At 53.4% G+C, this 26,640-nt stretch overlaps 1 protein-coding gene and 1 pseudogene across 5 annotated transcripts in view; one reads left to right on the top strand and one right to left on the bottom strand.

The window, feature by feature from the left end:
- Positions 1-299: 299 nt before the first annotated feature.
- Positions 300-26,640, top strand: part of TSPAN9 (tetraspanin 9) — a 193,469-nt gene continuing 167,128 nt past the window's right edge. The window contains exons 1-3 of one of the 5 annotated variants that reach the window (XM_070495144.1): positions 306-414; positions 7,225-7,289; positions 24,501-24,603. The gene's annotated coding sequence lies outside the window, so the exon portion shown is untranslated. Of the gene's footprint in view, positions 415-7,224; positions 7,290-24,500; positions 24,604-26,640 lie in introns of all 5 variants that reach the window. The other 4 variants (XM_044755651.2, XM_044755653.2, XM_044755652.2 and 1 more) reach the window with 4 other exon arrangements.
- LOC106831441 (large ribosomal subunit protein bL32m pseudogene) lies at positions 3,340-6,689 on the bottom strand (annotated as a pseudogene).

Raw genomic sequence — 26,640 nt, forward strand, 5'->3', positions numbered from 1 at the left:
AATCCAGGCGGCGGGAGGGGAGAAAGGCTTCCGGCATCCCCGAGGGCGGCCCCGCCTGCCCGGGACGCCCCGCCCAGCACGGCCCGGGCTCCCTTCGGGCCTCCTCCGGCTCTGGAGCCAGGGATCGGGCCGCGGGGGTTAGAGGCCCTCGGGTCCCGTCCCCGCCCCCCGCTCCCCGCTCCCCGCTCCCCGGTGCCCGCCCCGCTCCGCTCCGCTCCGCTCCCTCCTCCAGCCGCTGTCCCGCCCCGCCCCGCCGTTCCCGGGCAGGCCCCGCCCCACTCCGCCCCGCCCCGCCGATCCCGGGCAGGCCCCGCCCGCCGCGAGCCCCCGCCCCGCCCCCCGTTTCCGCTGGCGGCGGCCGTGGCGGCGGCGGTGCGGAGGGAGCCAGCCGGGACCCCGGTTCCTGCGGCCGCGGTGAGTGCGGCCCGGGCGCCCGGGGCGCGGGGCACGCGGGGCTGCAGGGCTCGGCCGGCTCGGGGCGGGCCGGCAGCCCCCCAGCGGGTGTCCAGGGAGAGGAGCGGCTCGGGGGCGCCCCGCGGAGGGGGTGTCGGAGGGCGGCAGTGGGGAGGATGAGGGAGGGAGGGGTGGGCGCCCTGTGAGGGGGCGGGCAGCGGCCCGGGACCAGGACGGTGTGTGTGGGGCCCGGTAACCGGGCAGAGAGGGCTCTGCAAGGGGAGAGGCTCGAAGACCTTTCGGAAGTGGGGCTGCGGGAGAGGGGACGGCCGAATCCCAGGCGGAGGGCTGCGAGGGCTGAGGATGGAGCAGAAGGGGAGAGCCGCGGAGCTGTCGAGGGTTTCAGCTGTGCGGCCCAGCGGCCCAGCTTGGGGCCATCCATACGACGCCCCCAGGGAGGGCGCGGGGCTCGGGCACGGCTGGGGTACTGCCTGCAGACCCCGGGCACCCCTGACCACTCTTTGGGCCACCGCTGGCAGATCGGCGCTCAGAGTGACAGGGCTTTGGCACGGCCTGAGGTCCGAGATGTAGTCCATCTGTGCATCCAAGTTTGGGACTTTAAAAAACTTTCTTGTGGTTAAAAAAAAAAAAAAAGTCCAAACAAGAAACTGGCTTGTTATGAGGGCAGTATTTGTCCTTGTGTATCTCGGAACTGGAATCTTGCATCGTCTCTCTTTAAGAAAGATACCAGCCTCTTCTCTGCTGCTCCCCCAAGTGCCTGTAGTGTCTGGGGCAGTTTGAAGCATTGGGGTAGAATGGGATCCCCTGGGCTGGGTCGACTTTTTCACCCCTTCCCCAAAACAGGGATAAGAAGGCAGCAGCTCACCCCTCTTTGGTTCAGAGAACCGAAATCATTAGGAGAGGGCGCCCGTCTGACCTGCAGCTGGCGCCTTCTCTCGGGTGACTCAGGTATTTCCTCCTCCAGGAAGCTTTCCTGGACTTGTGGAGAAAACTGAGGACTCATGCTCTGATCCCTGTATAGCAGCCAGCTTCCCTCTCTCCACTAAAAATAGCCTTAGAGAATGTTTTGTATGTATGTTCTGCTATAAAGATGTGCAGTCAGCTTGTCACTGTAAGTGATGGGGAAGGGAGGAGAGGTATTATGGATAATTGCAAACAATGGACTGGACGAATCATTTATATTTAGCTGAGGAATGCAGCCAGGGAGGCAGACACTCGCTCACACCGTTTCCCACCCTCCACCCGGTCCTGGCAGCTAGTGCAGCTGGGCTGTGGGCTGGGGGTGAGGGAGCGAAGAGGATTGGGGTGGATAAAACCTGAAGGGTCATTCAGTTCTGCACTCACTCACTGAAGACCTGCTGTGTGCAAGGCCCTGAACAGCTGAGCGCGGACCAGGATGGAGTGGGATTGTTTTTTGTCTGACTTAATCAGCTTTTAATCTTTAAATCTATGAACAGATATTTAATATAAATGACAATAAATAGTATTTATAAAGTAATTCGTAGTTGGCCAAGTGCTTTCTCTTCACATTAGTTGTATATGATTTTATTTGATTCACGCATAATCTTGTAAAGTATAGGCTATTTTTAACTGCTTTCTGATAGGTCAGGAAAATGAAGCTCAGAGAAAATAAGTGATTTCTCTGAGGTCACAGAACTCGGTAAGTGACGGAGCAGAACCTGAAGCGGGGGCTGTGACCAGTCGTCCGGGCGCTTTCCGTGATGCCGCACTGCCTCTGCCACTCTTCTCGGGCGAGCCTGCGCGTCTTAGCCTTGACGCCGCGATTGTGCGCCCCTGGGCCAGCTTCCTTCCCTTTCCAGCTCTCTGTTTCGGAGGGTTGTTTGTCTAAAATGTTTCTAGAGTCTCTTCCAGCATCAGATAATTAGCAGTATAAGGTGATATTGGCAGCCAATCAGTCAATAAGTGTGCTTTACTTTTTATTTTTAATTGTGGTAAAAAACATAAAATTTACCATCTTAACCATTTTTTGTGTGTGTGTGTGTGTCTGTGTGAGGAAGACTGTCCCTGAGCTAGCAACTGTGCCAATCTTCCTCTACTTTGTATGTGGGGCGCCACCACAGCGTGGCTGATGAGTGGAGTAGGTCCGTGCCTGGGATCTGAACCCGCGAACCCGGGCTGGGGAAGTGGAGTGCCCAGAACTTTAACCACTTGGCCACAGGCCTAGGCCTCCCTCTTAACCATGTTTTTTTTTTTAAGAGAATGTCCTGCCCTTTTTAAAATTTATTTATTTATATATTTTTTTGTGGAAGATCAGCCCTGGGCTAACTGCTGCCAATCCTCCTCTTTTTGCTGAGGAAGACTGGCCCTGTGCTAACACCCGTGCCCATCTTCCTCTACTTTATATGTGGGACACCTCCCACAGCATGGCTTGCCAAGCGGTGCCATGTCTGCACCTGGGATCCGAACCCATGAACCCAGGGCCACTGAAGCAGAACGTGTGCACTTAACCTCTGTGCCACGGGGCCAGCCCCTGTCCTGCTCTTTTTTAAAGATTTTATTTTTCCTTTTTCTCCCTAAAGCCCCCTGGTACATAATTGTGTATTTTTAGTTGTGGGTCCTTCTAGTTGTGGCATGTGGGACGCCACCTCAGCATGGCTTGATGAGTGGTGCCATGTCGGTGCCCAGGATTCGAACCTGTGAAACCCTGGGCTGCCGAAGCGGAGCGCGCAAACTTAACTGCTTGGCCATGGGGCCGGCTACCATCTTAACCATTTGTTTTTTTTTTGCGATGAATTTTAAATTACTTGTTTTATTTTTCTGTCCTGGAAATGTTATGTTCACTTAGAAGTACCTTATAGTATAACGGAAACAGACATATGAATCCACTGAGCGTCTGCATAAACAAACATTTTCAGAGTTTACTCATGACATATTCTTCAAATTCCCCATACAAAACTGCTTATAAAGAATTGTTTCAAACTAGGTTGATGATTTAAAAACAAGCACAAAAACAACATAAAAACAGAGAATCTTCCACTCTTTCAGGAGAAATGTTTTATGTGAAATTATCCTCTTTGAACATCTTTGGTGTCAATTCTGGGTGAACCAGGATGGTCGCTTCCTGTCTCGTTCAAGGGTCCTCTTGCCCTGAGCTCGTTCAGACGCTGCCTCTCCCGTGTGGAGCACCATGGTCTCTACGTTAGGAGCCTTGACAGGGCCGCCTTCGAGTTTTCCTGTCTGTGTTCCGATTTCTGCAGTCTCCTTGCACACCTTCTCATAGCAACAGCCACAAAGGACATGTTTTGGTTTCAGGTGACCACATTCAGGACAAACGTCTATATTGGTCTTAACTTTAATAAGCTTATGAGGGTTTCTTCTCCTACACTGGTTGACTTCAATGCTGAGTCTGTTTCTGGGAGCTGCCATCCAAAAGATACTATCCAAAAGGTGGGAAATCTCCTTACTTCCCTTGGTATCATTTGCTGGTTCTGAATACAGCTGGACCTTGGACCACTAATGCTGGTCCCCTCAGAGGACTTGGAAAGACTGGCCAGCTCCACTGAAGTTTCCTCCGCAGCTGCTCCCAACAGTTCTGCAGGAGCCCAGAGCTGCCGGCCACAGCGCGCTCCTGCCACCAGCACGGCCAACGCCATCTTCCTCGCCCCTTGACCGTTTGTGAATGGACAGTCCAGTTCAGTGTATTCACATTGATGTACAAGGGATCTCTAGAACTTTTTCATCTTGCAAAACTGGAAATGTTCACCCATTAAACAACAACAATTCCCCATTCCTCCCTCCCCTCCGCCCCTGGCAGTCACAGTTTTACTTTCTGTTTCATGTGCTTTATTAAGCTCCTACTGTGTGCTTAATAAATGTTGCCCTTGAGGAAGGTTGTGGAGAAGCAGGCCAGCTGAAGTGGGAGCCGTTGGGCCTGGAGTGCGGGCCTCCTGCCTGAGTCTGGAACTCCAGGCAGGATTGCTCAGTGAACGGTGAGTGGATGAGGCCTTGGGCACGTGCCCTCTCCTCTTAGCTTTTGCTTCCTCCTGGCAAAGGAGGATAACACTCCCGGACAGGTGGGCGGGCGCTGGGCGCTGTGGGAAGGAGCAGTGAGGTAACACGGTGAGAAGCACGCGGCTTCGGGCCTCTCACGCAGCAGGTGTGTGGTGAATGGTGGGTGTTATTTATAACCTCACCGAGAAGACTAGACTAATATGCGCGGGACAAGAGATGACAAGACTTCTTTTCTTCTCCCGTTAAGGACCAGGCCTGCTGTGGTCGTCGTCCCCACTGACTAGGAGGGCCTGGGTCTGATCCAGGTGGCTGGGCTGGCACTCTGCATCCTTCCTCTCCATTCCCAGCCTGCCCGTCTAGCCTGCTCTCCGCTCCTCTCCCCCAGGAGCCCTTGGTTCTAGCCAGACTGAGCTCCCAAGTATGCTTTGCTCATTCCTTCTTTGTACCTTAGTTCATACTGTCCCACCTTCCTGGAATGCTTTTCCCACTCCCTCCTGCCCCTGTTTCAAGACCCTACTCGTGTCTGAACTCTTTCATGGAGCCTTCCCTGACCAACCATTCCAGAAGAGCCTCTTTTTCCTTGGAACTCCATGGCATTTTCTGTCCTCATCTCTCCTGGCTTTTATACACTGCTTGGGAATTCCACTCACACTTAGTGTGTGTGTCACACTACAAGCGTCTGTGCTAAGTTCTTTTTTTTTTTTTAAATTCTTTCCTTCCGTCCGTCCCTCCCTCCCTCCTTCCTTCTTTTTTTAAGGAAGATTAGCCCTGAGCTAGCATCTGCTGCCAATCCTCCTCTTGTTGCTGGGCAAGATTGGTCCTGAGCTAACATCTGTGTCTATCTTCCTCTACTTTGTATGTGGGACACCTACCACAGCATGGCTTAATAAGCCGTGTGTGGGTCCGTGCCTGGGATCCGAACCAGCGAACCCTGGGCCGTGAAGCAGACTGCTCGAACTTAACCGCTGCACCAGTGGGCAGGCTCCCTGTGCTAAGTTCTGATGATGAGAAAATGAAAAAGATAAAGGTCCTTGTCTTCATGGGGCTAATAATGCAGTAGAGGGTTAAGAAAGGGGTTCAAAGAAAGATGATTCAAATTATAAGGAGAGCGGCCTATGAGGGTAGAGTGTTACATGGGATCAGACAGGGGGGTCCTCACCCTGATGCAGCAGCCGGTGTTTGGCTTGAACTTTGAAGTGTGGCTTGCGTTTTGGCAGAAGGGAGGAGGGATCAGCCTGAGGAAAGGCTCTGAGAAAGGGCTGGGGTGTGTGGATAGCTCAGATGGGCCGATGAGTAGGTTGTGTGGAGGGAAGCAGAGAGAGAAAAGCCTGGACAGGTAGATAGTGGCCATATTGTGGTGGCTTCAAATGTCCAGCCAAGGAATTTCCTCCACCCATTCACTCATTCAGAGAAGCTGCATGCCCACCACGTGCCGGCACTGATCTGGGGCCGGAGACACAGTCGGCCTGGGGAGGCCCTGGGCACTTCGCAGGTTTTGAGTAGGAAGAGTAGCAGAGGCAGGGCGAGGCTTAAGGAGGGTGAGTCTGGGGTCTGTGAAGAGGGAAATCACGCTGGGGAGAGAGGCTGGGCAGCCATGAGAATTGGAAAAGAGGGAATAAACCTGAGGATTGAGACCGTTTGTGAACTGATTGGCCAGGGGTGGTGAGGAACGGATAAGGGGGTTGGAAGCTGATTCTGAGCTGGGTGATTGTGAGGATGCGGTGCCATCATTCTCTAAGTAGACTGTAAGCCCCTTTAGGGCATGGATTCTACCTGCCTCTGTTCTCCTTGGCCCAGTCCTCACTGCTCAGAGGCACAGAGTAGCCATGGTGTGGACCCCTGATGTCCTCAAGAAATGCATCTTGACCCAGGGATGTAATATACAACATGATGACTATGGTTAGTAATACCATATTGTATATTTGAAAGTTGCTAAGAGAGTAGATCTTAAAAGTTCTCATCACAGGACAAAATTTTTGTAACTATGTATGTTGATTGATGTTAACTAGACTTATTGTGGTAATCATTTTGCAGTATTTACAAATATCCAATCATTATGTTGTGCACCTGAAATTAATATGTTATATATCAATTACACCTCATAAAAAATATTTTTTTATTTTGCCATCCAAAAAAAGGAGAAATGAATCTTGTACCTTCTAGAATCCCAAGTTTGCCTCCACAGCAATATTCATACCCGGGCCTGGCTTTCTCTGGAGTCATGTTTCCGCAGAGAGCCAAATGTTTCCTGTATAAATCTTCACATCCCCAGTTAACAACTCCAGTTTTCTCTCTCACCTCATAGCCGTTTTCCACCAAGTTTTCATTGCTCCACAAGAATAACTTTGGATGTGATAGAGATGAAAACAATAAATTGGCCTTTTCCTTCACTTCAGCCGCATAGGGCGTGTGAGTCAAATTCAAGTCTCAGTAAAGTTACATACTTTTACAGATCTTGAAACTTCAGATCACTTGTGAGCGGTCAAAATTACAAATTTTAATTCCTGGATGTCAAGGGTTTCCCCCAAGGATAGCAACTTTGTGGCACGGATACTGTTACTTTTATAACTGCCCTTAGCAGACATCACCAATCCATCACAGCTGCCTTTCCTGCTGAGCTGGGGCTCAGGTGCTGCTCATGATGCTTGAGGCACCCACCAGCTGAATGGAACCGGCACAGCAGATGGAGCCAGTTTGCCATTGCTGGCCTTCTGCATCTGTTGAGTGAGTGGGTTCTAGATGGGAGACTGCCACCCCAAAGAGTGGCTGTTGCTGGACAGAATGTACCCTAGTGTCTTCGCAGTGAAGTGATGACCTAATTTTTTTGTTTTCCTGCAGGAATATCCTGGGATCTTCTTATCTGTCAGCAGCCAAGGTGTTTGCAGGAGATTCAGAGAAAATAGGTCAGTGTTAGTCTGGGTCCGTTGTGTGGTGGGGCCTCTGAAAGTCTGAGTGTTCCGAATTGTCTGAAGTCAGAGTCTCTCTTGCCCTTTGACTGTTGGGTGTGGAACGATGGTAGAATGGGATGCTGATGTTTTCTAGATGTCTCTGTGCCTTAGCTGTTGACTTTGAATTGAAAAGCTCCTTAAATTGGGCTTTGGGGGTCAGGAGAGAGTTACTCCTTCCTCACTGTTTCTGGTTGACGGCTGGCAGTATTCTTAATTTCTTTCTTGGCCACCCTGATTGTCCAGGAGGAAGCCGAGGGAAGCAGCAGAAGCCTGTAACTTCCTGCTTCCTGTCTCCTCCCAGCGGCTTGGGAGCCAGGGCCCTCCCACCAGCCGGCCAGAGAAAACTCTGTAGGAATCTGGCCAGTCCTACCTGCCTCTGTTCCTCTATACTGGGGCTGCAGGAATGCCCCCCACTCCGGCCCCCTGCCAGGACCCTCACCAGGGCCTGGCGGCTCCTCCAGGCCCCTGGGGTTTGGCTGATAGCTTCTTTGTTCCTGGTACTTGTGCTCCGAGGCCCCTGTGGAGCTGGAGGCAGGCAGAAGCTACTTAGGCAGCCGGCATGGATGGTGCTGATCCAGGTTCCCTGGGGAGCTGCTTACAGACCTGGGCCTTTTTGTGTTTTAATTGATGTGTGTTTTGTGCTGTGGCTTCTCCCTGCTGGGCGATTTGTAAATCTCTTACCTTCCGAGAACCCAGCAGTGTGGGGGTGGGGGGCTGGGGGCGGTGGGAAGGACGCGCTGGCTGGTAGCACATCTTGCCAAAAGATCTCCTTCTCTGTGAGTTCCAGCAGGTTATTTGGTGTCCCAGGAGTGGCCATGAACCTCTTGTTGTCCTTCGTGCTTTGCACATTGTATTCAGGACGCCAGTGTTCATATTTGTTGTCATCATCGGCCACAGTTTCAGACTCTCTACGTATGTCCACAACTAATTTAAATCGCATTAAATCTTAGTTTAGATGTCATTTAATTTTCACAAGTGTCCTGTGAGGTAGCTGTCATTTGCCCCCATTTTGCAGGGGCAGCGCCTAAGGTGGAGAGGGTCAGAGACCTGCCTGAGACCACATCTTTAGCGCTCTCAGGGCCTCGGGGTCTTGCTCTCGTCCCTCCACACCTGCCTTTCCTGCTACAGACCTATAGCCGGCCCCTCTTACCGGGTCCTGGGAATCCTCTCCAGCCCCGCCTTGAGCCCGCTGCAGCAGGAGTGTGGGAACTCCCATTTTAAGTCTTTCTCCCTCCTCCTCAGGGCCTGGGTGGGTGTTGGCCTTATTCTCTCTGCTCTGGGATTTGGGGCACGGCCTATGGGGTGGTCTGTGCGTGCAAGCAGGCGTGTGGGCCCCAGCTGAGGGAATCGGTCTCGTGAAGAGCAGGTGTCAGGGAGGGAGGGACTTAAGGACAAGTGGCTGAGAGTCCTTGCTGCTCAGCACGTCCTGGCTCCTCACGGCACATCCTGCCCCATCACCGAGATTCTGCGGGGCCTGCTCCTGGTGGGCCCTGCCGGCGGAACTGGGTGGGGAGCTTCCCATGAGGCCTGCAGTGCCTGACATCACCAGTGGTTTCTAGCCAGGTGACCATGCTCCTCCTGTGCATCTGTGTTGAAGCCAAGGTGAAGGAGACCTGAACGAAGAACTGTCCAGAAAGGAAGCTGGGTTTTGCTGTTTCTTGTCATGCCTTTGAGCCTCTGTGACGTTTGGAGGTTAACTGCTTTCCTTCGGCTGGCTTCGTCACCCGCCAGCGGGGAGTCTGGGTGATCAGGTGCTCCGCTTCCTTCTGCCTCCCATAAAGATGGTGTCTGGGGTGGGACCAGGGCGCATGCCTGGGTTTGGCCTCCAGTCCTGGGGCTTCCCACATACCTCTTCCCCTTACGAGGGCCTGCTCTGCCTCTGGCCTGGAGGTGGATGGAGGAGGAAGAATGAAGTTAATGAGTAAACCAGAGGCCCTGATTCCTGATAGAAGTCGGCCTGGGGGCGGAGGTTGTTTACTGAGATGCTTGACTGTCAGAGGCAGGGTCCTGCGGCCTGACTTCTGTGCTGTGCCGCTGCTTTCGTTGCAACCACCTCCTGCCCTGCCCGATGCATTCAGGGGTTAGAAAGCTCCATTGGTGGACTCCAGCTGACAAGTTAATCATTTCAACTTCAGATATAGCCACAGCCTGATGAAATGAGAAGATCTGCCGGGTAACCTCCAGCTTCCAAACCCTTTCCCTCCTCTTGAAGCAAAAACACAACCAAAAACTTGTCCTGACCTGGGCTGCGCTCTTGAGAAGGGCAGAGCCAGAGGAGCCCCTCTGCTGGCTGTCAGTGTCACAGCGTGTGTGCATCAGTCTGCACTCGGGAGCCAAGTGTCGATTAGTTTTTGATGATCCGTTGTTTAATACTATCTGTGCTTTTGGTCTACCACACCCCTTCCGCCCTCTCTCTTCCTTCCCGCTCCCCTTACAGTGGCTGGAAATTAATCGTGCTTTGAACACTCGCTTACTTTCTGAGTCTTGTGACCGTTTCTACACTCAACCGTCAGCTTGTGCTGAAGTATCTGACCTTGTGATGGGAACAGGAAGGGATGGGGATGGAGCAGAGCCCAGGGGTCTGAAGAGGCGGGCAGCTCACTGGACCCCTGGAATCCCCCCTTGCCCTGGCTGAGGAGGCTTGGCTGTCGCTGCACACAGGCTGAGGGTCTCGCGGCGTCGGGTGCAGGATCGTGGGCAGTTCTCGGCCTTGGCTGAGGAGCTTAGGCTGCTGCTAGCCCTTACAGCACCTTTGTGCAAATTTGCAAAATTGCCTTTCTTCAGGTTAAAAAGACAAATTAAAGCAAATATATTATAGTAAAACCTGAGCAACATCCAATTCTGCCCGAGACAGCCTTCTAGAACCCTGGCAGGAGCGGCCCTGGCTATACGTGTACCTGTGCTCACCCCCCCATCGTGCGGTGCGTGTGTCGCTGGCACCACACACATTCTGTGCTCTTCCCAGTCCCAGTGAGGGAAGTGTGTCAGGTTCAGAGTCAGGAGAGAGCTGGGGGCGGGGAACAGGCCTCTGAGAGCAGTGGACAGGTAAGGAAAGTGATCTCGGGGATGCTCAGAGCAAGGTTGGAACAGGGTGTGGCCATGCACGTGTGTCTGTGTGTGTCAGTGAGTATGTGTGTGCTTGCCCTAGCGTGGGTGTGGCTGGGTGTGCCTGCATGGGTTTGTGTGGGAGAGAGCTCTCCTGCGTTGTTCTGGGACTCAGCTGGGAGGCCCACTGGAGCCTGTACAGCAGGTCAGTATATACTGTGACGTGAATGCCCCTCCGTGGAGGGCAGTGTAAAGCTGGAATACAGCACCTGGCGGCCCTGCCTGAGCCCTCTCCTCTGGCCATCTGCCACAGTGTGGAGACTAACAAGCCCTGGGGATGGTGGTACCGGGGACAGAGGGAGTAGATCCTGCTTCAGCAAGTCCCCAGCCCCCGCTCGGGCCAGGCCCTATAGAAGGGCTCAGAGGGGCAGGTGTCAGGCTGGTTTTGAATGAGGGTGTGTGTTTCTGGGTGTGTGAATGTGGAGAATGACATGTTTTGCTTTAGAGAAAGTGAGGTAGAGGTCTGGGCTTGCAATTTTCCACTTGTCTGAATCCTGGGAGATTCTAAACAGCTTTGTTTAAAAACTGGACATGCAGATTGCAGAGACCTAAGTGAGGAAGAGCCATTGGGTCCCCCAGGAAGGCAATTAGGTTTGAAGGCAGAGTTTGGATCTGTATGCAGCCTGTGGGACCTGGAGGGTGGGAGGGAGAGCTCTTGGAGCGTCCGGAAGGCATGAGTCACCCTACATTAGCCACCGGTGCAAATGGCTCCCACTTGCTCACTGCTGGAGATGGGTGGGGTGGGGAGGCAGCTCTAGTCCAGGGTCGTCACCCACTACCCAGCACCACCCTTGCTGCCGGAGAGAGAAGCAGCTGGAACTCTTTGTCTGGGCTCTGCCCTCTCCCACTGTTAGAAGCTGGAAGTGGTGGTGGCCAGTCGGCCTGTGTCTGTGAATGTCTCCTTTGAGGGGTCGGTGCCCGCAGTGCAGGCCGAGTAATACAGGACACCATCCAGTCAAGGCAGGGCTGGGTGGAACTTTCTCTGAAGACCCGTGAAGGATCCCAGGGGAGATTGGCTTGGGCCTGGAGGGAAGGGGGGATTTAGGAGGCAAGGGAGGGGTTCTGTGAGTGGTTGCAGTGGTGGATGGCGAGCTGGAGGCTGCCGTAGAGATGGGCATGGGCTGGAGGAGATGACCAAGGGAGAGAGGGCACAGCTGGCAAGAGAGGGTGGGCTCTTCTCTATGGGGAAACTTGAATGCCACCCAGAGGAGGTTCCAGTTTCAGGAGGCCAGCAAAAGGGAGCCAGTGTTGGCCCCTAACAGGAGAGTGACAGGATGAAAAGAGATTTTTAGGAGAAATTAGCTTGTAGCAGAATTCAAGGTGAATTTTTTTTAAAGTGCCTTTTTTTTTGTTGTTGCAAAAACAATGCAAACTCATAATATTCAAACATTACATAAATTGTAGAAAAGGAAAATCCCCTGTAATCCTAGCCTTCAGGGATAATCACTGTTAATACTTTGGCGTATATTCTGTGCAGGTATTTTTATGATAGACTCGCATCCAGCTGCCTACCTGTTACCTCGTCATTTGCCCTGAGTAGAATTGTGTCATACATACCACTTGGCTGCTTCTTTAGCCATCTTTCCACATCAGCAGGTGTAGACCTCATTCTTCTGAATAGCTGCATAGACTTGCTGGGTGAGTGTTGTATCAATTATCTATTGGTGCATAACAGACCCCCCCAAATTTAGTAGATTAACGCAACAGCCATGTTACTGCTCACAGTTCTGTGGGTTACCCGTTTGGGCTGGGCTCAGCTGGTCTCATTCCCTGAGCTTATTAACGCTGTGGTGGTCAGCTGGTGGCTCTGCAGGGCCTGGGTGCTCCCAGAGAGCCTCTCTCCCATGTCTGCTGATCGGCACTGGCTCTGAGCTGCGCCTCTCTTCCCCTGCGTGATTTCTGATTCTCAAGGAAACTGACCTTTTAGGTGAAAAGGGAATCTATAAGACCTCTTGAGGTCTAGGCTCTGATGTCTCACAGTGTAAGACCCATCTGCTGCTGGTCAGAGCAAGTCACAGCCCAGCAGGCAAAGTTTCCATGTCTTTCTGCGAGGCCTGGGAAAGTCACATCAGTGGCCGGTGTGCTCAGGGTGGCAGGCCATGGTGTGCAGTCACTCCGTGTGCCCAGGCGGATGAGAACTGGAATATTTGGGCATGGACCCCACAGCTCCTTGGGACACAGCACAGCCCACTCTTTGCCCCCAATGGGTCGACCAGGGAAACTGGCGAGGGCAGGACACTTCATCTTCCTGTTGGGTTAGAGATGCTGTTTGAGGTGGATTCTGCGGGTGTGTGGTGTGCGGGGCTTGTGCTGGCAGGGTTGGGGAAATCAGGGTTTGTAAGAGACAGCCTCCCTGCCCTAGGGCTCCAGGAGCTGTGGGCGTAGAGCTGGCGCCTGTGCCCTCTGGAGTTGCCAGGAGCTTGGCTGCTCAGCAGCCCCTGCTAATTTCCATGGCACCTCTGAAGAATGGGAGTCAGGGAGTGACAGGTCTCTCAGAAAGCCGGCTGGTCACCCCAGATGCAGGCCTCTGCTGGGAATTCATGCCTTCATTCGCCCAGCAGACACTGTGCCTGCTGTGCTCCAGACTCTCTGCCACTGCTCACAACCTCAGATGGGAAGTAAGAAGACCCAGGTCTGTGTGAGTCACAGACTTCACTTGTCCTTCTCAGGCAGCTCACAGTGGACTTAATATTTTGACCTCCCACGATCTATTCATTTTTATGGTTTTCTTTTCTTATCACCTGCCTTGGTAGCTCTTCTCTCCTGTGAAATGTCACACATGGCAGGGAGGCAGAAACAGGAAACGGGAAGAGCCAGCTCGGGGTCATTAACGAGTACCCCATCCCAGTTTTGAGGACGCTGCCTGGAGCCGCCAGTGGAGAAGTCCCCCCGGCGCTCGGCGTTCGGCAGACTTACCTCTCCCTGGAGGTCCTGGTCTGGACTCGATGAAATGTACTTTCTTAGCACAGCGATGCCCTGTCGCCTGTCATCTGCCTGGTGGTTTGTGCTTTCATCAAATAAGAACAAAGGCTGAGCAGGCTTTTGCATTTGAAAACCCCTTGGTGTTTTATTTTCTCCCTGCTCCCTCTCAGCAGCTCTTGGAAAAGAAGTGTTTTGTGGCTGAAAGGTTCACCGTTGGTGGAACAGTGCCATCCACACTGCACGCCCAGCCTCTGGGCTGGCCTCCTCCTCCTCAACCGTGCTGCGGGAGAGTTGACCTAGCTCAGTGAGAGGACTTGGTGAGGACTGTGGGGTGGGGACACTTGGGAGCCACCCTGAGACATCTGGGTGACATCGGGTGCCAGCATTGTGCTGCTGTTGCAGGGTTACTGGTATCTGACCAGGTTACAGGCTTAATGTGCTAAGTGTGCGTGAAAGCGTGCAAGGCCGACTCTGCAAACCTTGGAGAAATCTGGCATCACAAGTAAGATCAGAAACCCAGCAACTCCTTTTGGCCAAGGAACTGGAAAACTGGATGGAGAACCTCAGCCTGCTCCAACCGAGAGTCGGCTGGTTTGAGGCGCATGGTAGGTAGAGGCCCCATAGGCAGAGACCCAAGAAGCCGCCTCTGGTCCCTTACTTCTCTGCCCCTTCCCCCACCCCTTGCTGGTTCTTTAGGCTGTGAGGATGGATTACACTTCAGCATGCCCAAGCATCACGACATCAATTCATCAATAAGTGATTACTGGGCACTTTGACTCTTTAAGGTCTCAGGTATCCTCGGCCCGGGCGCTCTGTGATAGGAAAGCTTCAGCCCACGTAGGGTTCAGTGCATCCCACTCTTTCTATTCCTCTACCCACTGTCTTCTTGGTTTTATCTGGTTCTCCCACGTCCCCCCAGGGCTCGGTCCTGGCGCATCCCAGGCCCCCAGGAGTGGGTTCTGAAGGCCAAGTAGGAAGGGACGAGATTGCTGGTAGATGCAGCCAGAGCCCTCTGTGGAGGACCCAAAGGAGACGCCCGCCTTGACCCGGCTGGGGATTCTTGCTGCTTTACACTCACCTGGTTTGACATAAAAATGACCGTCCCAGGGGCCGGCCCGGTGGCGCAGCGGTTAAGTTCGCACGTTGCGCTTCTCGGCGGCCCGGGGTTCGCTGGTTCGGATCCCGGGTGCGTACATGGCACTGCTTGGCAGCCATGCTGTGGTAGGCGTCCCACGTATAAACTAGAGGAAGATGGGCACGGATGTTAGCTCAGAGCCAGGCTTCCTCAGCAAAAAGAGGAGGACTGGCAGTAGTTAGCTGAGGGCTAATCTTCCTCCAAAACAAAAAACAAAACAAAACAAAAAACAAAAAAAAAATGACCGTCCCACATTTTCATCAGCTGCCTTCCTCACTGCTTATCCAAATGACTCTCGGTAGTTTAACGAGTTTAGGTGTCCCTGTAGCGTACGGATGGCCCTGCCCTGGGGATGCTCAGTGGACTGTGTCTTGGGCTCTGAGCACTGTTCTTCAAGACAGCAGCAGCAGCTGCATCTCTGGAATCTGTGTGTGACTTCCCCAGAGGGCCACACTCTGCTGGCTGAGTTAGAAATGGGTGGTTACACTTCACTGCCAGCAAGCCCAGGGCTGGGTGAGCTGGTGGATGCTTTGAGCCTGCCCTTGGCCTGGACGCTGCAAGCTGGAGATCAGGCAGGGTGGGCCTCCCTGCTCAGCACTCACACTTTGACGTTTGGGTTGAGGCCGATGCACGTGGGAAAGCAGTCAGAGTCCTGGAGTCGGAGGAACTGAATCAGACACATTTTCTTCTCTTCTGGGAATACATTTGGGGTCACTGGCTTTTGGGATGCTTTTGCCAAGAGGGGAAGCCTCAGAATTGTCCTAGTCCTAGGGGATGGCTGGCAGGCTGGTTTCCTGGGTCCTCATTGCAGCTGGTCCTGGTGGCTCTGTGCCCGTCAGCTGAGGTGGAGGGGCTTGACCTTTTCCTTGTGGGCCAGCGTATGTGTGTTAGGGGTGGGCTCGTGGGGGTGCGCCCCACCCCGATTCTGGGGCAAAGCAGAGGGTGGAAGGTGATTCTTTCAACTGCAGGGCCTTTCTCCTTTGCAGCCCCACCCCCACCCCCACGGCGCCAGCCTGTTAGTGCCCCCAAATCCCCCAGGCGTTCATGGGGAGGATGGTGCGGCTTGAAAGAAACACCTGAGAAGGCACCATCTATCTTGTGGTGAAATCAAGTGTCTTTAACACATTCTTGATTCCTGTCAGGATCTAAAGCATTGGTGCTGCCACGCCCTGGTGCACAGGACTGGTGCCCACAGACCTTGGTGTTGCTGAGACCCTGCTCCCCGTCCCCGAATCCCCCCGACCCCAACCCGCTAGGATTCCAGGCGGGTTTGCTCGTGCTGCCTCCGAACTCACTTACAGCCTCAGGACCTCTGCAGCCCAGCAGGCGGGGGTTCTCTGATAGACAGGCAAGGACAGTTGAGTGGCTCCCCTCCAGCCCTGCCTCTTTATTCCTTCTGAAGGGCAGAGGCCTTGGTCCTGCCCTCCTCTGATGCTTGCCCTGTGTTCTCATGGCCTAGCACCTGGTGGGCACTCAGATATTTTTTGAATGAATGAAGACTGCATTTGTGATATAAAAAGAAATGTGGCCCTTGCCTAGCCCTTTTCTCCAGGACACTTAGAGCACTTGCTTGGTTTAAAACCCTTGATCTCCTGAATTGCAAGGCTTCGAGATGTCTTGGGGCGGAGGTGGGACCTGCTCTCCAGTCAGCAGCTCCTTACTAAAGGTCCACCGCTGTGGGTGGAGAGTTCCGCTGCCCTTCCCAGGGAGGTGGAGAGGAGGCCTCTGCTGGCAAGGCTCATGGCTGAGAAACTGAGGCTGGGTTTCCCAGGATCTCCATGCGGTTGAACTGAGGAAGCTGGGGCCAGGCTTTCTAGATCCTGCCCCTGGATTCTGTCTGTTCCATCCCCCCACACCCACACATGCTCCTACTTTCTTCAGCTCACCCAGAGGTGCCTCACAGTTCTTAGCACCCTATGTGTGAGGTGACCCCGCAGGGCCTGGGGACAGCTTTGTAGGAAAACAGGCACCTAAAATGGCCATATCCTGAGGACTCGAGAGAGGCACGTGTGTGGTTATTTTGGTTTTGGTGGGCCCAGCTCAGATCTCTCTGGCATTCCCGGCCACTGGCCTCTCAGAATTGACCAGAATGGAAGGATGATAAAAATCAAGGCTCCAGGAATAGCTCAAGAATTTGCTCATTCTTAACCCCTGTAAAGAGGTGCTGCCCAACCCAGAGCCCAAGATGAGGATGGAGCTGAGGGAGGGTGCTGGTGTGGAGACAGGGGAAGGAGAGTTCAAGGCAATTTCCTCCTCCTCCCCTGGAGGGGCTGGGTGGCAAGCATAGTGCCTGGCTCAGGGCCAATCTGATAAGGGAGCAGGATTTAGAGGCCAGAGGAATGTCCCTGCCTCCGGGGGAGTCGCCTGGTAACTCCCACTGAATGGGTCAGTGGGTGGACCCTTTGGATCCCTGTCTCTTTTTCTCTGTCCCTTTCAGATCTAGGCAGACTCAGGACAGCTCTGGCCTTGATCCTCAGGGAGCATTCTCTCTTCCTCCCTTCCCCAGGGTCAGGCCCGGAGTCACTTTTGCTCAGTGCACATGAAGTAGATACGTGCCAGCACCTACCCTACAGAAGTGTAAGAGCTCAGTGACACCAGGAATCTGCTGTTGTCCGCTAGTAGCTGGAGTGGACGTGTAGAGATGAGTGTGTGTAGAGATTCACAGACTCACTGACATCATCCAGAGCAGTCCATAGTGCCAGAGGGATGGTGGGGACCAGAGCACGCAGAGTGGGTCACTGGAAAGAGTGGTCCACTGGGAGTCAGGATGCCTAACTGGCCCTGGACCAGTCATGTCACTTGTCTGGGCCTTAGCTCTTTTCATCTATAAAGTGAGGAGTCTGTGATCCCTGAAGTCCTTTCTGGTTTAAGACTTGTCTGATTCCTGGAGTCACAGGGGAGGAGGAACCTTCTCAGATGGGTAGGATACTTTTGTTGCCTCTGCTCTTTGTTCCAAACAGGGTCCAAGGGTGGACATCTCAGTTGGGTCATCCCCATTCGGGGTCAGGCTGAGGGCTCAGATGTCGCAGCTGGGCCTCAAACCTCCTTTCTCTTCTCTGGACCCTCCTGCTTAAGAAAACTGCAAAGTCTGACTTTAGGTTCAGAAAATCAGTTGTCCTTGTCCAGGATGAGGTGGTCACCCCTTGCCCTATAAGATGAGGTCCAAGCGACTGAGCCTGCTGTGAACTGGCACCTGTCCCTGTCCAGCCTCATTGCTCCCCACTTAGAGCCACTTTGTCCCTTTTGTTTCTGTAATGCCAGTTACATGCCTGCTCCCTCTCCCCACCATGGGGGTTCTCCTTTCTCACTGTCCCTGCTGTGTCTACTTGAAGTGCCCCTCCTGTCCTGCATTGATTTCTCTCCTACCTGCGTTGTTTTAGCAAATTTGAAAATTTGTTCAGCCATTGTTTCTTCAAGTATTTTTTCCCCCCTTCTCTTTCCTTTCTTTCCAGAACTCAATTACATGTATATTAGACTATTTGATATTGTCCTCTAGGTTGCTGATGCTCCATTAATTTTTTTCAGTCTTTTTTCTTTCTGTGCTTCATTTTGGACAGTTTCTATTCTGTCTCCAAGTACAATGATCTTTTCTTTGGCAGTGTCTAATCTGATGTTAATTAGTCCACCCAGGGTGTTTTTCTTTTCAGATATTGTGTTTTTTCATCTCTGGAAGTTCGAGTCTTTTTTATATCTTTCATTTCTCTCCTCATATGTTTATGTTTTCCTCTGCATTCTTGTGCGTATGGAACATACTTGTAATAGCTGTTCTTTTCATCCTTGCCTAGTAGTTTCATCATCTCTGTCATTTTTGGGTCTCTTCTATTGACTGATTTTTCTCCTGGTTATGGGTCATATTTTTCTGCTTCTTTGAATGCCTGCTAATTTTTGGTGGGATGCCACACGTTGTGAATTTAATGTTGCTGGATTTTGTTATATTTCTTTAAATAGTGTTGGACTTTATTCTGGCATGCATTTAAATTGCTTAGGATCAGTTTAATTCATTTGTGGCTTGCTGTCAGCTTTGTTGGGGGGATCCAGCGCAGCCTTTAGTCTAGGGCTAATTTAGTTTCATGACTAAGGCACCACCCTTCTGAGGGCTCTACCCAGTGCCCTGTGTATGACGAGGTCTCTCCGCTCTCGCAAGTGGGAATGTGACCTCTCTCCGGCCCCCTGTGTGCTCCACAAATTGTCTGGCTTACGGCTTTCTGCTGACTCTCCTTCCAGTCTCGGGAGCGTCACCCCACACATGCAGATCTTCCAGAGATCTGCGGGGACCCCTCTGCAGATCTCCAGAGCGCTCTCGGCGTAGCTCCCCGTCTCAGCGTGCTGCCCTAAAACTTCCAGCTCCGTGAACTTGAATGTTGTCTCCTCCACTTGGCGAGACCACTGGATTCCATTTGGATTCCTCCTCCCGTGCGGCCGGGGCAGCTGCTCCAGGCCATGAGCTGGGCAGTCAGGGGGCTCACTCCTGCCTCCTCTCTCAGAGTGCACAGGCCTGCACTGCCTGTTGTCCAGTGTCGGAAGGAGCTGTTTATGCCTCTGTCTGGCGTTTTAGTTGTTCACAGGGGAAGGGTAAAGCCGGTCCCTGTTGCTTCTCCATGGCTGCGACTTGAAGTCCTGCACTGTTGGAAGCCTCGCCTGGGGCTCCGTCCTTCCTCGTCCGGGTAGGTGCCTCTAGTCGGCGCTCCTAGAAGACCGCATAAGCAGCACCTTCTTTTCCCCATAGTTTCATCTGGTTTTGTTTTTTCTCTCTCCAAGGAGGCTTCCTGAGCACAAAGATGATCTGGCATTTTTCTTAGTATCCCTTGTACCTAGCCCAGTGCCTGGCATATAGTAGGCAGCCCATGTTTGTTGATTGAATAAATGATAATAAATGGAAGACAATATAAGCTAACCATGCCGTGTGGTTGCTGAGATGAACCATACCATCCAGGTATGGAGCTCAGCTCAAAGGAATTCAGACTCTCTGTGCTCAGTGGAGTTCACACCACATCTGCAGCATGGGCTTCATTAATTCTGTAATCTGAACTCATCCAGAGGAGGGTGACTGAGATGGTGGAAACTACACCACGTGGGAGTTGGACGAAGGATTTGAGAAGGTTCGTTTCGTCTGGAAATTATTTTAATGGTGTGTTATAGGAAGAGGGGACACAAGAATTGTCTTCCAGCGTGTGTAGGATTGCTGTGGAAGAGGAGGGCTTGAACATATCCTGTGGCCACAGAGGGCCGAACCTAGGACCGTGGGCGAGGGAATCTAGGAGATCAGATGGGGGTCCAGTTCCAGGAAGAACTGTCCAACAGCTGGAGCCGTCCAGTAGAGGAGTGGGCTGCCTGGAGCTCCCCGGCACTGCTGGGGTTTAAGCAAACAGCGGTGTTTATTGATCAGGGATTTTGTGTGTGGGATTGTCAGAGAGAATCTTACAGTGAGATAATCTCGAAGATGCCTTGGAACTCAATGACTTTAAATCTTACTCTTCCCTTTGAGCCCTGTGAGTCATCCGCCACACACAGACACACACTCAGAAAATTCACCTGGAAGGTGCTCCTTGCTACCATTGTGGGAAACTCCTTATAGCCCTTCCTCCAGCCTGAAGTGGCTTTCTTCTCTGGGCCTTCCCGACTAGCTGCTGCCCCCCCCCCCCCCCGCCAGTGTCTGTGCTTGTCTCCGTCATCCTGATTTCAGCCTGACTGGCACCCACTGATGTGGGCTGGCCCCTGTGTCAGCGCCTCGTCCCACGGTCTCCTGGGTCTGGAGGCACGGTGCCTTTGAGACAGCGGATAGCTCTGGGTAGTCCATTGTCCTCCTGCCTGCCCACACCGCAGAGTCTGCAGCCTAGCTGCAGCCATTCTTAGCGCTCATTCTACCCCTCTTGACCTGTTCACTGGCTTGTTTCTCTGGGTCTCGTGTCTCTTCCTCTGTGGGGCCCCTCTCCTCCTGGACTGGAAGCTCCCAAGGAGAGGTCACCCCCCTTGGGTCTGGGGCAGTATGGTGCACACTGCAGGGGCCCAGTTAGTAGTGGTCCTGGCAGATTTCTCAAGAGAATCTTCAAACACCTGCCTTTTCCCGTTTTTAAGGTGGCCTCCAGGGAGCTCCAGGGAGCACCCCAGGAAGAACAGGTGGGTCTGCAGCTCAGTGGCTGGAGGGGAGTGGAGGCGCTGACTCAGAGGGGTCAGATGCCAAGGGCCCCATCTTCTGCTTCCCTGAAGCTGTTGCCCAGCCTCTCCGTGGAAGGGGGCTTTGTCAGGTAGCTTATAAATCTCGGATGTCTGCCAGGGAAATCCGTGGTGCCTCCCTGGCCCTTCATTGTTTCTGTGGCAGTTGGCTGGACCCAGGGGGAAGCAGTAGCTGGGCGGGCTCTGGGGCCAGGGCTTTGCAGAAAGCAGGCCCGGGATGAGAGAGCTTGCCAGCAGCCTAGGGCCCTGGCTTCACCCGGAGGGGCCGAGCTTCGGGGACCGCTGTGTGCTGCTCCTCTTTCGAAACTCCAGCTCGCCGAGCCAGGCGTGATCGTGGATGCGAGGAGAGCTCTTGAACTGGGGACTCGGGATTCTCTGGTCCTCTTAGCCTGGGCCCCTTGAACCTTGTCTGCAAGTTTGACAGGGGCGAAGCCTCAGTTTCTTCCTCTACAAAGTGGGAAGAAGAATGGCTCCCGGAGGAGGGCTTATTCGCAGGCCTTCCTTTAGTGTTTGTGGCTGCCGACTTCCCGAGCAGCTCTCTCTGTCCTGAACAGTGTGGACTTAGCCTCTTCCTCAGCAAAAGCTCTGAGCCCTTTGCAAATGAGAGTCTTTTCTCCCATAGGAGGAAAGGGAGTGCTGTTTGGAGACTGATGTACCCAGAGGGCTGCAGCCTACTGCGTCTGGGCTCACAGTCGGCGCCCCTGGAGAGGGAGCTGCGGGAGAGAGGGGCGCAGCTCTCTGTGTTCACTCTGCGTCCACTGTCGAGAGGGCGTCTGGCACAGAGTGGGCCCTCAGCAGACATTCGATGACTGAGGGAAGGCGTGCCAGCATCCTTGCAGCCGGGACCAGGCGCTACTCGACCGGTGCTCTGCGATCTTACAGGCGGGGAGGACGAGTTTCACCGGGAAGTGTTGTGCCCAGGCCACTCCCTGTGAGATGGGAAACCTGTGTTTGGTCTCCCACTTTCCTGCTTGCTCCACTGGTGGGGTGCCAAGACAATGATAAAAACAATGATTTAATTACAGCTAATATCGACAGAGTGCGTTCTGTCATGATCTGCAGTATTTTGGCCTAATTCTTGAAATGCACTCCCTGGAAAGAGGTTTCCTGACCTTGTTCTCCATTCCCTGTGGCGTTCTTCACCACATCCTTAGTGTCTGTCTTAGAAAACACATCTGCCCTTGGTCTGAAGATAATGAAAACATGTTCAGTGTCTTTATCAGTCTTCTCTGTGGTAGCTGTTGTCAGCATGCTGTTTTAGGTCAACTGATATTTTATTCAGGATTTGTATATTGATCATCTCTCCCTTCTCTATCTGGTTATCACCATGGGATTTGCCCATTTATGCTTTTGCCAGGCATTTATTGAGTACCTACTGTGTGCAAGCGGGTCCTGGGTACCAGGGCTTCCACAGGGAATAGGACCGGCTGTGCCTGCCCATCTGAGGACCTCAGGCCTGATCAGCTGTTCCTCAGGGCAGGAGCCGCGTCTGTGTACATCCCTCTGTGTGGTATTAGCACTCAGGGCCCCCTGAAGTTGGCCTGGCAGATGCTGCTGGAGAAACAGTTTTGGGGCCTTCCATTTCTGTAGGGCTCCCCACTCTGAAAGCCCCGAAGCATCTTCCCAGGCATCATCTTACCGGCGTTCCTGACTGTGACCTTGAGAAGTGGCTAGAATGAGGATTGTGGCCGCTGAGCCTCAAAGACAGCTTGTGAGTGGGGTTTGGGACTAGCGTTTCCAGTCCTAGCCTCAGCTTGGTTCACCCTAAGTGTCTGGAGACTCAGTCATCCACAGAGTTTGAGGGGCTTCTTGGCACTAGGCATTCTTCGGGCTCTGAGGATGCAGGAGCAAAGAAAAATCCCTGTCCTCAAGAGCTTATATTTTGGTGGGGGAGACAGACAATAAACAATTAAAATTTGTGGTGACAAATGCTATGGAGAAGAAAGAAATAGGGAAGAGGTGGGAGGATGGGGTGGGGTCAGGGATTATGGTTTAAACAGGGGAGGTGGAGAAGGCGTCACTGAGGACATGATATTTCAGCAGAGAGGTAAGAACATGATGGAGCGAGCCCTGTGGGTATCTGGGGGAGGTGCCTCCTAGGGCAGAGGGAGCAAGATGTGTAAAGGCCCTGAGATCGGAGCGTGTGAGTCTTGTTCAAGCCCAGGACAGCTGGAGTGAGGTGAGCAAGGGGCAGGCCCTCAGATCACATAGGGCCGTGGGGCCATTTGGAGGGCTTTAGCTTTTTTGGTGGGCAAGGTTGGAGGCATTGGAGGAATTAGATCAAAGAGAGCCAGAGCTCCTTGCTTTCAGAAGGCTCTGCGGCTGCCATGTACAGAGTCGACTGAGAGTGGGCAGCGGCAGCCATACTGGTGGCGCTGTCAATACTGGTTGTGTGCCACCAGCGCGGACTCCTCGGGCCTGTCCCGAGGTTCTTCCCTGCCTTCGTCCCGGTCCAGGCGGAAGCCAGACTCGGCGGCGGCGGGGCGGTCGTCACCTCAGGCCCCTCTGCCCCCAGGTCGTGCTCTCCACCCACTCTCGTCCAGGGCAGGGGCCAAGGGACTGAGCGCTTAGGGCGCAGCCGAAAGCGTGCGGGCCGCGGGCCCTCCTTCGCGCGCCCGTCTGCGGGGGCCATGCGTGTCCCTGAGCCCCGCGCCCGGTGCTCCCAGCGGGCGGGCACGCCTCCCCTGCGCGCGCGGCCCCTTTGTCTGTGCGCACAGACGGAGGCCGGCCGAGGGCCTGTGTTTTACCTGCCCCTTCTCTTCCAGAGAGGTCACCGCTTTCAGAACTCACTTCCGTAATCCGCATATTCATCACTCCCCAAGGAAGTGAGGAGCACTTTTCCTTGTCTTTAAAAAAGTGCCGCCGGTGGAAACTTGGGTGCGCTGGGGTGGAGCGGGGGAGGGCGGGGAGTGGGGAGGAGGCAGAGGCAGCCGCCGTGGCCCCGCTTCTGGATGTGGGGTGGTTTCTTGACTTTAGCCATGCGCCTGGGATGGAATCTGTGGGAGGGGAGCTCGGGCGGGACTCCCTGCCCGACCTGGTCGCTGTGGGGAGCTCATGTGGCCCTGGTGCGCACACACGTTTCATGTTCACATCCCCTCTCATGTTCTCACACATGCTTGCTCACACACTCACTTGCCTCCACCCTCCCCCCTCACATGAACTTTCACACATAGCGTGCAATGCTCACTCTTGCACATGGGCTCACTCACATGCTTGTTCACGCTCACGTTCTCACACACGCCTGCATGCTCACTTGCCTGCTTGGCCCGTTCACCCTGCACACACTCTGCCACAGCCACAGCGTGGCGTCTGGGTGCACATGTCAGAGACAGGCGCCACTACTGGTGATTGACTTGGCATGAGAGTGTGTGACAGCAGTGGAGTCCCCACGGCACCAGCCTTTAGCCATCCCCCCCCGTGCCTCGGTTTACCCCTCTTGTGTAATAAAGAAGAGTGAGAACTTGGAGAGACTGAGGACGCAAGAGAGACACAGGTGGTTCGAGTTCGAGAGCCTCAGGCTGGGAGGTGTATCTGTGAAGAGTAAAATGAGCAAAGAAGGGAATGGTGGTGGGAGGGGGATTCTTGGAAAAGAGAGAAGGCAGCACCTCCGCTTCCTCCGGGCTGCAGCCCCAGCCTGGCCCTGGTTCTCGGAGCTGGAGCTGAGTGGCCCCCCTCCAAATCTATACTGCCATCAGGCCAGACCTTGGTAGGTGGGGAGGAGGGCGCATCGTGCCACAGGGTGGAAAAGGACCATTTTGGAAAGGAAGGCTCCGGGGGTAGCCAGCCACAGCAGCAAAGCACACAGGCCCCTGACTTTGCTTCTATTTCAGAAACCTCACTGCTGCTGCTGCTGCTGCCGCTGCCTCAGAGCACGAAGTCATCACGGGGCCACGGGAATCCAATTAGACTTGAGCACCAGGCGCCTCCTTCCAGGTGGTGGGAGAGGGAGGTGCCGGGCGGAGGGGAGGCTCTTTCTAGAAAGCTGCTTCCATAAATTTGAGTTGGAGTAGTGGAGGAGCCAGACCGTTATTCATCCTTGGCTGTTTCTTCTGACCTCAAACTCCAGCAAGTGGAAATCTGCATGAGAACCTGAGGTCTGAGCAGGCCTGGAAGGGGTGGGAGGTGCCTGGAAGCTTGGACTGTGTTCCCAGCTGGTTTGTCTGGCCAGCCAGGTGAGCGGGGCCTTCGTTCCTCACAGGTGGGAGAGAGGAGAGAGGGCCCAAGTACAGAGACCCTCCCTGCGCCAGCCCAGCCCCCAGACCCCAGTGCCCTTCATCGGGGGCCTCTGCAGGTCGTCAGGTCTGGCTTCCCCATTCTGTTTAGGGCACTGGCTTCATGGTGGCCCATGCCCTCTGGAGCTTCCAGACTGCTCCAGGGACCCTTAGGTCACACCCAGAGCCAGCCTTTTGCCTCAATGTCCCCATTCTTCATGCTCAGATTGGTTACATTTTATTGATTTGTATATCACATTGTTCCAGAAAAGATGATTAATAGCACTGGTAACATCACTAGTATTTCTAGTTATTGGGGATGGGTTCATTTGTTCCTGGCTTGAGTGTCACCTGTCAACTAGGACTCTTGTCTGCGGTCAGCAAATTGATGAATTGTGATGGGTTCCCGCGAGCCTTTGCACATATCCTGCTGCCTGGAACAACACTGGGATGTACATCTTGCACTTTCCTTAACGGTTCAGTTTAGGTGTCACTTCCCTCCACTCGGCGGTCCCTGCCTCCCCTCACTGAGCTGGATGCCTTCTTATGTCATCTCGTAGCACCCTGCACTAAAGCTGTTGGGGGAATAGACGCAGTCTCTAACCTAGAGTCTAGTGGCATCGACAGCGAGCAGTGTGGCATCCACAGCACAGTGTGATGGATGCCCCGCACAGGAAACGCAGTGTACCATCTGGGAGGTCTCTGTAATGACTGTGGCCTCACACATCTGAAAAGGTGTTCATTCTACACACACGCTTTCTTGATATTTTGGCTGGGTGTGGGATTCTAGGTTAGTGATCTTTTTTTGTGGAAAAGCATTGCTTAATTTTCTCTTAAGTTCCAGCTTACAGTGGAGAGGTCTAATGCCATTCCAATTTGAGTCCTTTGTAGGTGCCATGGTTTTTCTCTCTGGAGCCTCCGGGGTGCTGTGTCAGAGTCTTCCCTTTGTCTGGTGTTCTAGAATTTCACAGAGGACGTGCCTTAGCGGGGACATACCTTATCCACTGCGCTCTGGGACCTCTCGGTCTTGAAACACATTACTGAGTTCTGGGAAATTTTCTTGAATTACTTCATTGATGACTTGCTCCCGCCAGTTTTTCTCTTCTTCCCTCTGGAACTCCTTCAATTTGGATAGTGAATCTCCTGGATTCATCCTATAACTTTATTCTTCTTCTCTTTCTCTCCCTCCTCCCCGTTTCTGGGAGATTCTTCAGCTCTGTTTTCCAGCCTTCTGTTGAGGTTTCCATGTTAATTATCATATTTTTAATTTCTAAGAGTTCTTCTGTTTTCTAAATATACCTTTTTTCTTTTCACAGCATCCTGTTTTGGTTTCTTGGAGGCACTATCACCTCCTCCTTCTCTGAGGCTATTGGTGACAGCTCTATTTTTGGGAGGAAGGATTTTTCCTCACCGCGTCCTGTAAAGCGTGGTGCGTGCTTTTCCTCTGTCTTTCCCGTGACGGGCTTTCTCTACAAGTCTGGTGATCCTTGGCAGGCTGCTTCCATTTGCATGAGCCATTAGGCTGTGTGTGTGTGTGTATGGAGGGCGGTTGGGGGGTTCTGCTGGACTCTGGACCTCATGTAGCATGACCTGGCTGGCCTGTTTCATTTAGGAACCTGATAAGTTAGTATCTTAGGTATTTTCTCTTGAGCTGTTAAGATCCCTAGAGAAGAATCTCCTAATCTACCTGGAAGGTCTAACTAAGGCTGACCCCCTGTGCCCAGGAACCTAATGGGGAAGAGGAGGGGTCTCAGCCTTC

This window comes from Equus asinus, chromosome 22, assembly GCF_041296235.1.
Source record: "Equus asinus isolate D_3611 breed Donkey chromosome 22, EquAss-T2T_v2, whole genome shotgun sequence".
Taxonomy (NCBI): domain Eukaryota; kingdom Metazoa; phylum Chordata; class Mammalia; order Perissodactyla; family Equidae; genus Equus; species Equus asinus.